This window comes from Cryptotermes secundus, unplaced genomic scaffold, assembly GCF_002891405.2.
Source record: "Cryptotermes secundus unplaced genomic scaffold, Csec_1.0 scaffold26, whole genome shotgun sequence".
NCBI lineage: Eukaryota > Metazoa > Arthropoda > Insecta > Blattodea > Kalotermitidae > Cryptotermes > Cryptotermes secundus.
The window spans coordinates 2,946,961-2,960,440 of NW_019743656.1; the positions used below are offsets into that span (position 1 = coordinate 2,946,961).

Here is a 13,480-nt window from a genome sequence, read left to right on the forward strand (position 1 = left end):
AAATATCTAAGATATAGTAAACCGAAGTGAAACGGAGAGTTTCGTAGAGGTAGGCCTAGGCCCACTGGGGCTGTAGCACTAAGGGAAGAAAAATTATACTGACATGTGTTGTCCAATGATTGAGGTTAGCTCTAAGCCAGTGGTTCTCAACCTTTGTGAGACCGCGGCCCGGTAAATCCTTTTTTCTATAAGAAACACTACTCTAAAGGACCCAACTGAGTAAGTGTCTCCCCCTAGCGGCCTCCGTACCTCATGACTCGTAGTACGCGGGTTCAAATACCCGGCGGAGGTCGTCGAATTTTTAAGGGTGGAAAAATTCAGGGAACAAGTCCTCCGGGAGGGATTTTAAGCCGTGGGTCCCGTGTCGTAGATTTACGGCACGTAAAAGAACCTCATATCTCCAAAGGAGGTCACTGAGCCAAATTACGGACGTTTCCCGCCCAACAGCAGTCTCAAATACCTCTGGTAGATGGGGGAAGCATTATAGATACCTCTCAGCTAGTAGAGCCGGTCTCGCTGGCTGGGCGGGACTGATGGTAAGCACCAGTACCGGTAGGATATAGAGACTGGTAGAAATCATAGAGGGAAGCACAANCCAAAACGTCGGCCAAAACGAAGAATACACGGCGCCTAAACCCAGAAGACGACTTTCTTCATTGTGTTCTCTAGTTTTTAAAATACCGGACGATGAATAAAGTCCAAAAACGCAGTAATTGTAAACAATTCGTGTAAGTTTAATTTCTAATACGGTATTTACTCAATCATTGGACTATAGTTGTGAATTCTCGTCAGTTTGAGGATCGTCATACAACACTGAAGAACGGCATGTGAATTTATGTTTGTTTACTATAAGGAGTTCATACTGTCAGTGGCGCATGTTAAGCATACGTGTATACATCCAGTTTACGAAACGTCGTGTTTTCTAGTCTCAAGAATACCGGACGATGGATAAAGTCCAAAAACGCAGTAATTCTGAGTTTCGTAATCTCGTCGCCATTTGTGTTGAGACATGTAAAAGTTAAATTTGCAACATTCCTATACCCTTTTCGCACCCGGGGCTTCTTCGGCGCATGTGCTTGGAAACAGAGAGGAATAAACTCACGCCGGAACATTTTAACTAAACCGATTTCCTCGCAACACTTCACATTCCTTCTTTACGCAGTTTTGACCTCATTTGTGTTAGGAGAGAGCATATTCGCACGAACAATACACGGTTGTTCCCATAAACACACGAATATTTCGCCCTAACACGAAGAAAACGTCACACGCTGGGCAGGTTAGCCCAAGCGGAGCGCTTCTGACTTGCGTTCGGGAGGCGCCCGGATCGAATTTCGGGCGGGTATTTGTATTTGTGCCGGTCACGGTAGCCGAGCGGTCTAAGGCATGTACGGTCTTCGCTCGCTTGGAAACCGGGATCGTGGGTTCGAATCCCACTCAGGGCATGGATGTTTAGTTTGTGTGTGTGCGTTTTTCTGTGTTTGTGTACAGGTAGAGGCCTTGCGACGAGCTGATCACTCGCCCAAGGAGTCCTACCGAATGTGTAAGATCTAGAAAAACCGACGTGAACGGAGAAGTTCATGGAGGTAGGCCTAGGCCCACTGGGGCTGTAGTGCCAAGGGGGAAAAATTATATTTGTACTTGAAACAGTTATTTATTGTAAAACTCGTTCTACATACCAAACCAACATCATTCCTGACTTTGTTAATTTCCTGTTTCTGTAATGGATACTGTGCTACTGTTACATTAATTAAGTGAATGTACAGGATGTGCCATGTATAAAATTACGACACTAGTAATAATGTCACTTGCATTAGTGACTACAGACGGGGTTTTGATTGGTGAATAGGTTGTAACTACAAATAACTAGGGGCACGCAGTAGCGTAGTTGGTTGAGGCACTAGGCAGTATGGCGGAAGGTCATTGGTTCGAGTCCCGTTGAAGTCATTGGATTTTTCAATTGACCTAATCCTTCCAGCCACACTGTGGCCCTGGGGTCGACTCAGCCTGTAACAGAAATGAGTACCAGGAATTTTCCTGGCGGCTGGATCGTAAGGCTGACGACCTCAACGCTGTGAGCCGATTGTCTAGAAAATGAGGGAGCCTCGACCTCTCACAACCGTATGGACCTCCACTGCCTCTTATAGAGATAGTTTTAACTACAGATAACTATTACACTATTGCTGATTTCCACACTCAACACTAAGTCTTCTCAGTCTATTTCCCCTAGTCTGGAAACAGCTCTCCACAATGGGTATTCCTCTTCAGTATCTTCACTGGACGTTTCCTAGTAACGAATCTAACAATGGAGAGTCTTCCGCTTCCGTTGATCGCTGATTAACTCTCCACAGCTGAACCCTCAACTGCACTGTAGCACCAGTTTTCTTAAAGACAACTCCTCGGCACGGACTACGCAGAAAAAACACGGCCTCTATTGTTGACGAGGCGTGTTTACCGCGCCGTTGCATAACAACGGTGGCGGCGCGGGCCCACATAGAAAACATCGCTCTTTCATTGTCTCACGCGTGTATTACTTAGCAACGGCTGATTCTCTGGCTCCGCAGCTCTTGCATGAAGCAAATACGCCAGAACAACAACCGAATGCTAATATCTTTAAATCCCTCTTGGCGATTTTTGTGACAGCACTGTTTACAGTACTGCAGGTGAAAGGAAGAGAACAGATGGGCAAAGAATAATAGTTATTTTATTCATTAAACATTCCGCAGATGGGAACAGGTTTCCTCAAAACAAACATGAATCGGTGTATGTCTGATGAAAGAGTGTAATGAAGAAAGCAGTCTTCTGGGATTTGGCACCGTGTATATGTGGTGTTAACCGACGTTTCGGAGGAACGTATCGCCTCCATCTTCAGGGTAGAAGAAAAAGTATAAGAAATCTGCAAGCGACAAGACCGTGAGAACGGTAAAAGCACCACATATACACGGTGCCAAATCCCAGAAGACTGCTTTCTTCATAGTCACCGCCGTGAAAGCCTCAAATCTTACAAAGAGTGTAATGTTTGTAGTTTGGGGATGATTGGAGGAATAAATTCATTACAACCTCTCTCTGGAGGGCTGGTGGTATTATTATTATTAGTAGTAGTAGTAGTAGTAGTAGTAGTACATGCTGTAGTAAGATGAGAATGACAGTAGTAAGGTACAGCTGTCCCTGTGCTTTACTAATTAAGCACTACGCCATGAAGGCGTATGGGCTTCACGCCCCGGTCGCTTTACCCCCGGGAAAGAGCCTGCGGTACCCTTAGGATAGGAGGTTGAGTGGACCCCAGAGCCGGTCTGGGCGACGTGGAGAAGTGAAAATTCTTGACCCTACTGGAACTCGAACTTTAATCCCTCGGGCGTCCAGCCTGTAGATAGTCGCTATGCCGACTGCACTACCCGGCCTCCGGATGAATTCTGTATTACTAATACCAATCCACGGTCAGCAGCATTAGCTCCACTTTAATCCTGTTTTAGTAACGGCAATTCTGTGCTAATATCTCTGTTTTTAACATGTCTCTATTCTGCTAGTAATTGTAAAGGTAAATTTATCACTATGATGCAACATAGAGGGAATTTTAAGTGGTTCATTATAACGGAATGGTGTCGGCATATTGTTCGTGACGCAGGAATGCCAACACTGAAAACAGAAATGGCTCCGTTTGCGATATGGAAAGGGAAGCTGTAAGGGAAGAGACTGCTTGTTCCTCCTATCCTTTTCGTTTGTTGGCTATGACAGAGCAGAACAGACCTCAATGTATGTTGACTCAGGCCGGATATTGTAACAATGTATCTTGGTTCTCCCCAGTCCCTCCTTCCAAATACCTGGACGGTATCTCGAGTAGGTCACACCCTCTTCCGTTCAAATCCTTTCCAATTCATTTTCGTCCTACCATCTGATGGCATAGAGACGCTGACAATGTCATAAAATAGCCCCATGATATTAGCCCCGTCACTGGACTATCGTGAGGAAGTTCAGTCCAGTCCGCATCCTTACTACAAATTTTGTTAATACACCTTCAATGTTATCCTCCCATCTACGTTCAGGTCTCCATTATGTGCATGTTTTACGACTGCAATACTGTATGAAATTCTCTTCCACATTTCCCAGGAATATTGTTGTGTAGACTGCCCCCATTCTGCGCGTTATATAGCCTATATATGACACACAACAGGAAGTTATGTAATGTTCTCCTCCCTCTTGTGGCTTCCTCGCACTCGAGTCTGAATAAATTCCTAGAGTGGTCTAGCAGTGCTATTCAGAAAGTGTTCTGTTGCAATCCTGGACGAGACATGTGCTGTCCTGAGTGCGGTTTAGCTTGGTAGCAGGAAATTGTGGGAGGGTATCCAAAATAAGTCCAGGACCGCTTCCTACCAGATGCCACCCAGTTCATTATTCTGTCTTCCAGCCAGGAGGTAAAGTTGTTCCTATGCTTAATTAAGCACCACGCCATGAAGACGTATGGCGGGAGTGACGGTATAGCTCTATCTATCTTGACCTCCGCACTAGATGGAGGTGAGTGGCCAGCTTCACGGCCTTGCCGCCTTGCCCCCGGGGAAACAGCCGTCGGTACCAATTGGATGGGAGGTGGGTGAGCCCCAGAACCGGTCTGGACGTTGCACAGAAGATCAAAGCGCACTTGGCCACTGGAGGAAATATCACAGCGGTCTTCCAGCCCGTAGACCGGTCGCTATACTGACCGAGCTATCCCAGCTGTATGGCCTGAAGTACGCAAAGCGTCCATTTTACACGAAATCGCTTGGAAGTTTTGTTTAACTCTCATGAGCCCATGCTTTCACCGGAAGGCAATAATGCAAGTTGAATGCGGCAGTGTCGTGAGACGCCTAGCTGACTCGGGAAATCCCCGAATTCATTCATACAACGCATGTAGCTAACAGTGGCGACTTGTGGGTTTGTCCGACCCATTCAGAACGTGTTTCTAATTGTGAACAGACAGGACAGCCCCTCATTCTAATGAGAAAAGTATCCTCTCGTTACATCGTTAGCTGATGCGTCATTACTGGTCACGTAAAATTAAAGGGGATGTGTGAATTCGTGTAGTCCAGTAGAAATTCACTGAAGTGTTGCAGTTCGACCTCGAAGATGGAGGCATTGCGTTCCTCCGAAACGTCGGTGAAAGTCTACCGCACTTCACGACGTCACATCTCAAATGTTTTTAGACATGATCACCGTGTTGCGTGTGCGTAGTCTGGCTGTAGTTGAATTTGCACTGTGAGAGGGAGGGAACTTAACGCACTTTAAGAGCCTGTTGTAACGAATAGGCACCCTATGACCCTTCAGTCTGAAAACACGGACGACAGTATAATTGTAGTACAGCTTCTTACTGTGTCTGTCCATGTGACATAAACGGCCAGTAATATCTTTTTTGTTTTCTGAAAGCCATTAATTTAAATATAAAACAATTCGAGCGGTGAACAGTCCTGTTGTGGCTTTAAGAGTATACAGTAAAGCGTCGTGTAAGGTTTGGCGTCTTCCCGGCAAATAAGATGCAGACTGCTGCCATCTGGGGCCATACTTTGCAACCGAGAAAACTGACCCACTGTGTAACGGTTTTGACTTGTATTTGATAGAATCTCGGTTGGAACACCGATTATTATAAATTGACAGGTTTTGTGGTTTTACTCACTCCCCAGGAAAAGATGGTTCATAGTGTAGCGTGTAGAGCCGTTTCTAGGCTCAGTAAACACGTTACCGCAGCAACAGACACGAGCGCAACAATGATACAGCAAAAGAAGAATGGTGTTTTCTATGTTGTCCGTGCAGAGATGTTATAATTGTCGTGCTGGGTAACGGTCACAAAACGACGCCCGTTGCTGGAGCATCGGATTCTTGCTAAACAAGTGTCGAAAGTAGTTTGTTTCCCTCAGGCTTTCTACCCAAAACTGTGTATCAATTTCACTTGAATGGTCGTCATCATCACTGGCAAAACAGTCCTTTTTTAGCCACAACCTGCCTTAGAACACTCTGCCAGGTTAGACCATCCTGTTTTCACATATTTAGATTCTGCAACTGTATTTTTTACAGAGCAAGGTCGTAAGTTCTGTGTCCAACCCCCTACCTGGAGGACCAGGTCTCTGTATTTATGTTCCCCAGTGACACGTTGGCACAGTTATACCACCAGGCACCGGGTTCCATTTTCGTCGCCTTCTAGAACTCGTAGGGCGACGGTGGAGGTATTCTAACCCGCCTCCACACGGGAGCACTTGAACGATAATGTTTGAAAAATCATATAAAGACGTGAGAGACTCCTGATGCGTACTCCGCGGACATATTCCACCCTGACAGCGCAGTGCGTACAGTTGCGTGCTTTCAAGATGCGTACGGGCAATAAAAATGTCGTTATTTGAATTCAAAGTGTCGAGATTTTAATGTTTTGTGTTGCAAGTCACGGTGGGTAGGGTGTTGTCTAGAGACGTGATCTTTGTCACTTCTCAGCTGTAGCAACAGGAGTCGAAGACCGAGCTATGCCTGCTATTTTTGCTGTTTTAATCTCAACACCAAAGTTTTATCTTCAGAGAAGTTTACTGAGAAAGTTGGCTCAAATATTTATAAGTTGTATTCGAGAGTTGTCCGGCCGTGACCTCTATTATCCTGAGGGTTTTTTGTATTTTTTCTCTCTCTGCCCCTCCCGTAATGTGCACACACACTAAAAGGAAAACCCCACATGAAAGATCTAGACGTAGATTGGAGGATAATATTGGAGCGTTTAGTCTCGTTGCTGGGTAACGGTCACGAAACGACGCCCGTTGCTGGAGCAGCAGATTATTAATAAATGGTCGTATGCAACCTGTTTCTGGCAACAGTTCGGTAGGTACAAAGAATATTCACGCAACAATAGAAGAACGATGTTTCCTATGTGCTCCGTGCCAAATTGTTATAACCAGGACAGTTAGAGAAGTGAGTTAGTCAGCGAGTTCCGCAAAAGTGAGAAGAGATGGCGCTATAATTAAGTTGACAGTTCAGTTGTGAAGTGTTAACCAGCCGGCAGCGGCGTGACCGCAGAAGCGAAAGAATCTCCGTTGTTAAGATTCGTTACCAGGAAACGGCTAATGAAAGTAGACTTAGCGTGTAGTGGTTTGTAGTGTGGAAATCAGCTATAGTGCTATACTTTTACGACCTGTAAATGGTCAATAAATCCAATTATCCAAAACACCGTCTATATTAACCCCCTAAATCGTGACAATATTAAAATTAATCATATGGACACTGATTTGGCTCAGGACAGGCAAGAGTGGCGGGCTCTTGCGAACACGGTAATGAGCAATCGGGTTCCATAAAAGGCGGGCAATTTCTTGACTAATTTTGGGGGCATTAGCTGCTCAAGGACTCTGCTGTGTAGTGTTAATTCGTTGTCTAATCATCTGTTCTGTTGGAAACACACGATCTTCCCGTGATAACACACTTCTGCCAGCAATTTTCTGCGCCGTTGCATAGAGTAACCGGTTCATCACAGATGTCTACACGGCCTTGGTTCTCTCATTGTTACGTACGATGCTCCGGCCTTAATGTGGACAACGTGAGCAGTTTGCCCAGTGCCCCCCCCCCCTCTGTTTCTCTGTCGTGCCTTACCCATCCCTCCACATCCTCTTGTCTGCCTACTTGTCTTATGGTTCCTATTCGTCTCTGATTCGCCGAGTCAATTCAGTTTTGATGTTAGTGTGTTGTGTTTTAATATTATTGGTCGCGGGTTCGATTCCCAATGAGGCCACTGCATGTTTGAATTGAATCCTTCCAGCTGCTCTATGGTCCTGGGGGTCCACTCAGCCTCTGATAGAAATGAATACCAGGAATCTTCCTGGGGCTAAAGGACGGTCGGCCAGCACGTAAGGCTGGCAATCTTACCGCCATCTATGAGCCGATTGTCTAGAAAATATTGGAGCCTCGACGTCTCACAACCCCGTGGGCCTCCATGGCCTGTTACAGGGAGAGCTTTACTTTTTTTACAGCAGATGTGGTTAATATGTGGCTCTCAAGCCGCGTGCTGCGCTTTCGAACCCGTCATTACGTCACACGGTATAGAATATCACTCAACCCCTTTTTAGTCTACTTTCCTTATTTTGAAAAAAAAAATAAAAGCAGTCTTAAGAAATTGCCATGCTGCCTGTGTCCTCCTCATTAACTTTTTTTGAATGTCTGAACCAATCTTTATGGAAGTTGGTGACGTGTATCATGGCACCTGAGCCGATCTCAACAGAGTACTTCATAAATCCCTCCCCTTCAGTTAGTCTGCCTGTATATGTATGCCCCTATCGTTACTAGGCAACGGCTCGGTAAAAACGTGCGGCGACAATAACACACGCAACAAGAGAAGAATTGTTGGACGCGTCATTTTCTGTGGGGTCCGTGTCTTATCAAGGAAAGTAGACGATTAGTTCTTCCCAGAACGTCTTGTTTATAAATGGGTTTAATATCCGCTGGGAAGATGTGCCATGAGTTTGGTTTCTCCTCATCCATAGCTAGAGCAACCGAAAATATTCGAAAGGAACAGGGTTGCCACCTGAACAGATAACCTAAGTTAGAAGAGATAGACATGAGTGATGATGGTCAGGAGAGCCAGCAACGCAGCTGAAAGGTACTTGAAGTTGTATCCTCGTCAGTTGGTGACGTAGGCCATGTTACAATGCTGCTAGATCCTAAGCAAGTTTGTGACGACGGTACATTAGTACAAATATTACGTTTTTGGACGTTATCAATCCTGTCTTTATCTAAAAAACCTACTCAATTGGGCCGAATCGATAGAACTGAATCGATTTTACCTGAAGACGGAGACAGAATCTAGTCCCTGAAACGCTGTTTTGGAAAATAATCAGGACCGTGGTTTTAGATAAAGACGGGTCGATGTTTATGTCCAAAATCGTAACATTTTTAGTAGATCTTGTTTTCAATATTGCAAGGGGTACCGTAGGACTTCGGAAATATAACGCCGTTGAAAATTCAACCGACGTTTCGGAGGAACGTACCATCTGTCTTCATACCACCGGTGTGAAAGTCTCAATTCCTACGCACAGGACAATTTTTTCCGTAAGGTTACATGCGTGCGGTATGACATGCCGTGAAAGATGATTTTAGACGTATTTGTTGTCGTCACAGGAAGAGAAGGCGTGACGAAGTCGACAGGCTCTCACTGTTGAAGAAGAAAACAAAGACTTAATTTTTCGGGCTTCGAGCAGCGAAAGTGTGTGGGCTATGCTGTTTTCGGACTTGAACTATATTTGCTCGTGGAGGCATGGTACTGAATTACGCAACAATTACCGCGATGGTGTGAGTCAGCGAGCGGTTGTTGACTGACTTCCCGCGGCTATTGAGGTCACGGGCGCTGATAAGTGTCTTCACTTTTACTGTCAAGTAACGGTCATGATATCCGTGGTTACTTTGTGCCCGCCAATTACGAAAATAATGTGGGGGAAGGAACCGTGACAAATTAAACACAGCTGTACTTCGGTCTGCGTTGTCTTCCCTTGTGTATTTATTGGCGTTCTTTACAGATTGACTTACAATGAGGCCATGTGTGTCCGTCTGCCTTTGAAAGTCTATCCATATGGGAGACTTCCTTCGAAGGTCGTCGATAAATTCCAGTTTTCAGCCATATTTATCCACCATAAATCCTGGTTTACGTAAGGCAATAAATCGACTTCATAAACTGTTTTACAGACATTGCTGACAATTGATATGGCGGATTTACACTGATTCCAGTTTTTAAACTATAGGCCGCGCCATAGCTCAAGCGGTTAGTCGCTGGCTTCCCAGCGCGGCGGCCCGGGTTCGATCCCGGGTCTGGTCAAGTGAGATTTGTGGTGCCCAAAGTGGCGCTGGGGCAAGTTTTCTCCGAGTACTTCGGTTTCCCCTGCCAATCTTCATTCCAACAATTACTACACAATCACCCTCACCTATCATCTGGGGCTGGTACAATAGGCCAGAAGTGGCCGCAGTACAAGGGACTTAGTCCCACCTCACTAGCAATAAAAAAAATTTTAAACTAAGCTTCAAAAAACGGCGCTGATAATTCCGTCCACGACATTGTGGAGTCAAACCTCCGCCCTCATTCTAAGCAACGTTCTCTGCGTAAGCATCACCCCTCCGCCTTTGTTTATTATGTTTTCCAACAAAATGGGTGAAGTTTGGTTTGATTTTCTCATGATTATGACTATAAACATTTCTATGTGACGCCGTGTAGTCTGGTAGACAACTACAGACTTTTTCGGAGGACCATTTCTGTGCTCTTGAATGCCCTCAGGACCAAGAGCGATTTACCCGAACCCTACATCCGTCGATCCTGAAGATAGCGATAGGATGTTCCGCCGAAACGTTCGTATTCATGTACAAGACTGCAAGGGGACACAAGCCAAAAGACAGGAATCCACGTTAAAACGCTGCCAGTCGTTACGTAAGGGGCACGCGGTGACGTAGTTGGTTGAGGCACTATGCTACAAGCCGGAAGGTCGCGGGATCGAATCCGATGAGGTGATTTTTTTTTTACCTGATCCTTCCAGCCGCATTATGGCCCTGGGGTCGACTCAGCCTCTAACAGAAATGAGTACAGGAATATTCTTGGGGGTAAAGGGCGGCCGGCTCGTTTGGCTGACAACCTTGCCGCCATCTATGAGCTGATTGTCTAGAAAATGTGGGACCCTCAACGGCTCACAACCCTATGGGCCTCCGCGGCCTGTTGCAGGGATAGCTTTACTTTTTACAGTCGTTAAGTTTTTCTTTCCAATATCTCCCAAACCTTTTCTTCTTTTTAACAAAAGTAAGAGACGCAACAGCCCGGGATAATATACATATACCGTGTCAAAAACATCTCTGAGGGTATGTCATATGATGCATATCATCACATCATCGTTAGAAAGTTGCTAGATTCCATTTTCACTGCACGATGACACTGAATATCATCTCGTTCAACACACAGGGCTTTCCTTCCATAAGGTTGCTTACTCAAGTCATGGCGTACGCAGCGCCAGGTAAAGCTAAAGTGTCCCTGTGTTTAACTATTTAGGCACTACGCCATGAAGGCGTATGGGGGAGTGGGTGTATAGGTAGATCCACGTTTTCTTGACTTCGGCACTAGTTTTAGGTGAGTGGTCAGCTTCACGCCACGGCTGCTTTATCCCCGGTACCCATTGGATATGAGGCTGGATGGGCCCTAGAGCCGGTCTGGACAACATGGAGAAGTGACAATTATTGCCCCCCACCGGGACTCGAACTCCGAGCCCCTTGGTCGTCCAGCCCATAGCCAGTCGCTATACCAACTGCGCTATCCCGGCTCTCAGAGATGTGTCAAACGTGGTCTTATTTTCGTCCAGTATGCTTAAAGGTTATTTCAGGTGTGAGAAGTGAAATCCAGAAACCGTATGCGGCCAACTTCTCTGTCCGTGACTATACGTAGAGTTGTGTTGTTGTCCTTGGTGAGATTGTTATTCCGGGAAGCCATGCGAATTCCTCGCGTTTTAATTGCTTTTAGCGATGTACGGCCGGTGGTAAAATAGCGGTTTCAAGTGTAGGAATTCGTTTGCCATGCGCGCTACAGAAGAGGAGAGCTACAAGAAACAAAGTGGCTAATGCAGGGATCAGAACAGCTGGAAAGGCGACAGAAATTTCGATTAGTGATCAGAGTTCCTGGCTACAGATCCAGGGGTCCCGGGTTCGATTCTCGGCTACCAGATTTCCTGAGAAGTCGTGGGTCTGGAACAGGATCCGCTCAGCCTCGTGAGGATAATTGAGGAGCTATTTGAAGGAAACAGCGACTCCGGTCTAGAAAACCGAAATTAACGGCCGTGAGGATCCGTTGCGCTGTCCACGTGACAATCCGCAAAAGTTGGCAGTAACTACATCGACAAGCGGCGGTCGCTCGGTCGGTATAGTTCGCTTGCGGACTACAGGCCAATGAGAATTTTTTATGATCTTTTGAAGGTAAATTTGTTCCTGTCGGTCGGTCAGGTAAATTGCTGCTGGTCCTCGCCAGTATAATCATTCATGGCTCCGAAGGACTCATGACCTTAACTGAGAATCGTGCAGCTCCTTGAGCAACCATTTGCCCCTGTGTTTAATTAAGACGTATGGGGAAGTGGAGGTGTAGAGCAACGGTATACATAACGTTTGCGCTAAGTGGGAGTGAGTGGTCAGCTTGACACCCCAAACCACTTTACCCACGGGCGCAGAGCGCCCGGTATCCACTTGATATGATGCTGGATGGGCCTTTGTGGGGTGACCCCCCCCCCCGCTAAAGCTATTAATGTCGTCAGGATTAATGAGAAGAGAACTTCGGCACATTTACTTCTATTTATGTCTGAGCGGACTTGTTGCAGCCTCGCTCCTTGCTCATCACCTTTGCATTAAACAGTGCGTGCGTACATTTTTTTTTTCAAAACAGTTTTTGACAACTCGGCAACCCCCCCCCCCGGAGTAGGTCGCGACCCACAGTTAGAAAACCCTTCGCGCCTACTTCAAGTTGGTTTCTTGCTTGGCTTAATCTTCGACCGTGTAGATGGGTACGATACCTTTCTCCGAAACGTCGAGTGAAGTATAACAGAACTACACGGAGTTTTCTTCATTTTTGTGGGATGTTTTATGAATAGATCATATAGCGTCAAATCGGTAGGATGGTTGATGAATGGTGAATTGGGAAGTGTCTGAAAGGAAACGGTCAGGCATAATTGAGGCTGTATCATGCCATTTGTCAAGAGGGATTGATGAAACCCGCTATAAACTTCATGATAGCCGGTGTTCCGGCAGACATCCGAGCCAGCGGTTTTCAGGGAACTTTTTTTTTTTCTGATTGAATACAAATTGCCCGGTAAACAACATTTCCGATAACGGGATTCGAACTTAGGATTTCGCTTAAGAAAGACTCGCCCGTTATTTATGATAAAATTGAAAGTTGTGATTTACGTGGGGTGGCAACAAAATAATCCATCCTCAAGCCACTGTTTTCAATACAATGAACTTTATGGGTGGCCTAGAAAGGAAGCAAGATAAATACAGAAAGTGCCCTTGAAACCCTGATATAAGCGGACGGCCGCCATTTGTTTCGCTACGTTATTTGCATACGGGTACATGAAACTTGAATTTGTCAGACTGTTTAACTAGGGCTAAATTTGAATTGTTTTAATCGAGTCAAAACGGAGCTATCCATATTGTTCATATGTTATGTTCCATTTTTTTTTATTTAGTTATTTTCGGTTGCTTGAATCGGTTGCCTCTTTAGCTCAGTGGTAGAGCACTGGTCTCGTAAACCAGGGGTCGTGACTTCAAACCTCACAGGAGGCAAATGATTATTTTCAAAATACTTTAAAAATGTTTAGTATATTATATCAAATTTTTATTTACGAGTATATTAATGTTTTCAATTTACACGAGTTTTTAAAGAAAAACATCTTTCTATGTAATAAGAGTATGAAGTTTTAAACGGTATAAATTCGAAACCGCACATAAAAAATATTACATTTTTTGCATGTAGTATCGTCCATAA

At 45.3% G+C, this 13,480-nt stretch overlaps 1 non-coding gene across 1 annotated transcript; it reads left to right on the top strand.

Moving 5' to 3' along the window:
* Positions 1 to 13,206: 13,206 nt before the first annotated feature.
* Trnat-cgu lies at positions 13,207 to 13,278 on the top strand. The gene has a single exon. It is a non-coding gene; the product is annotated as a tRNA-Thr (tRNA).
* The last annotated feature ends 202 nt before the right edge of the window (positions 13,279 to 13,480 follow it).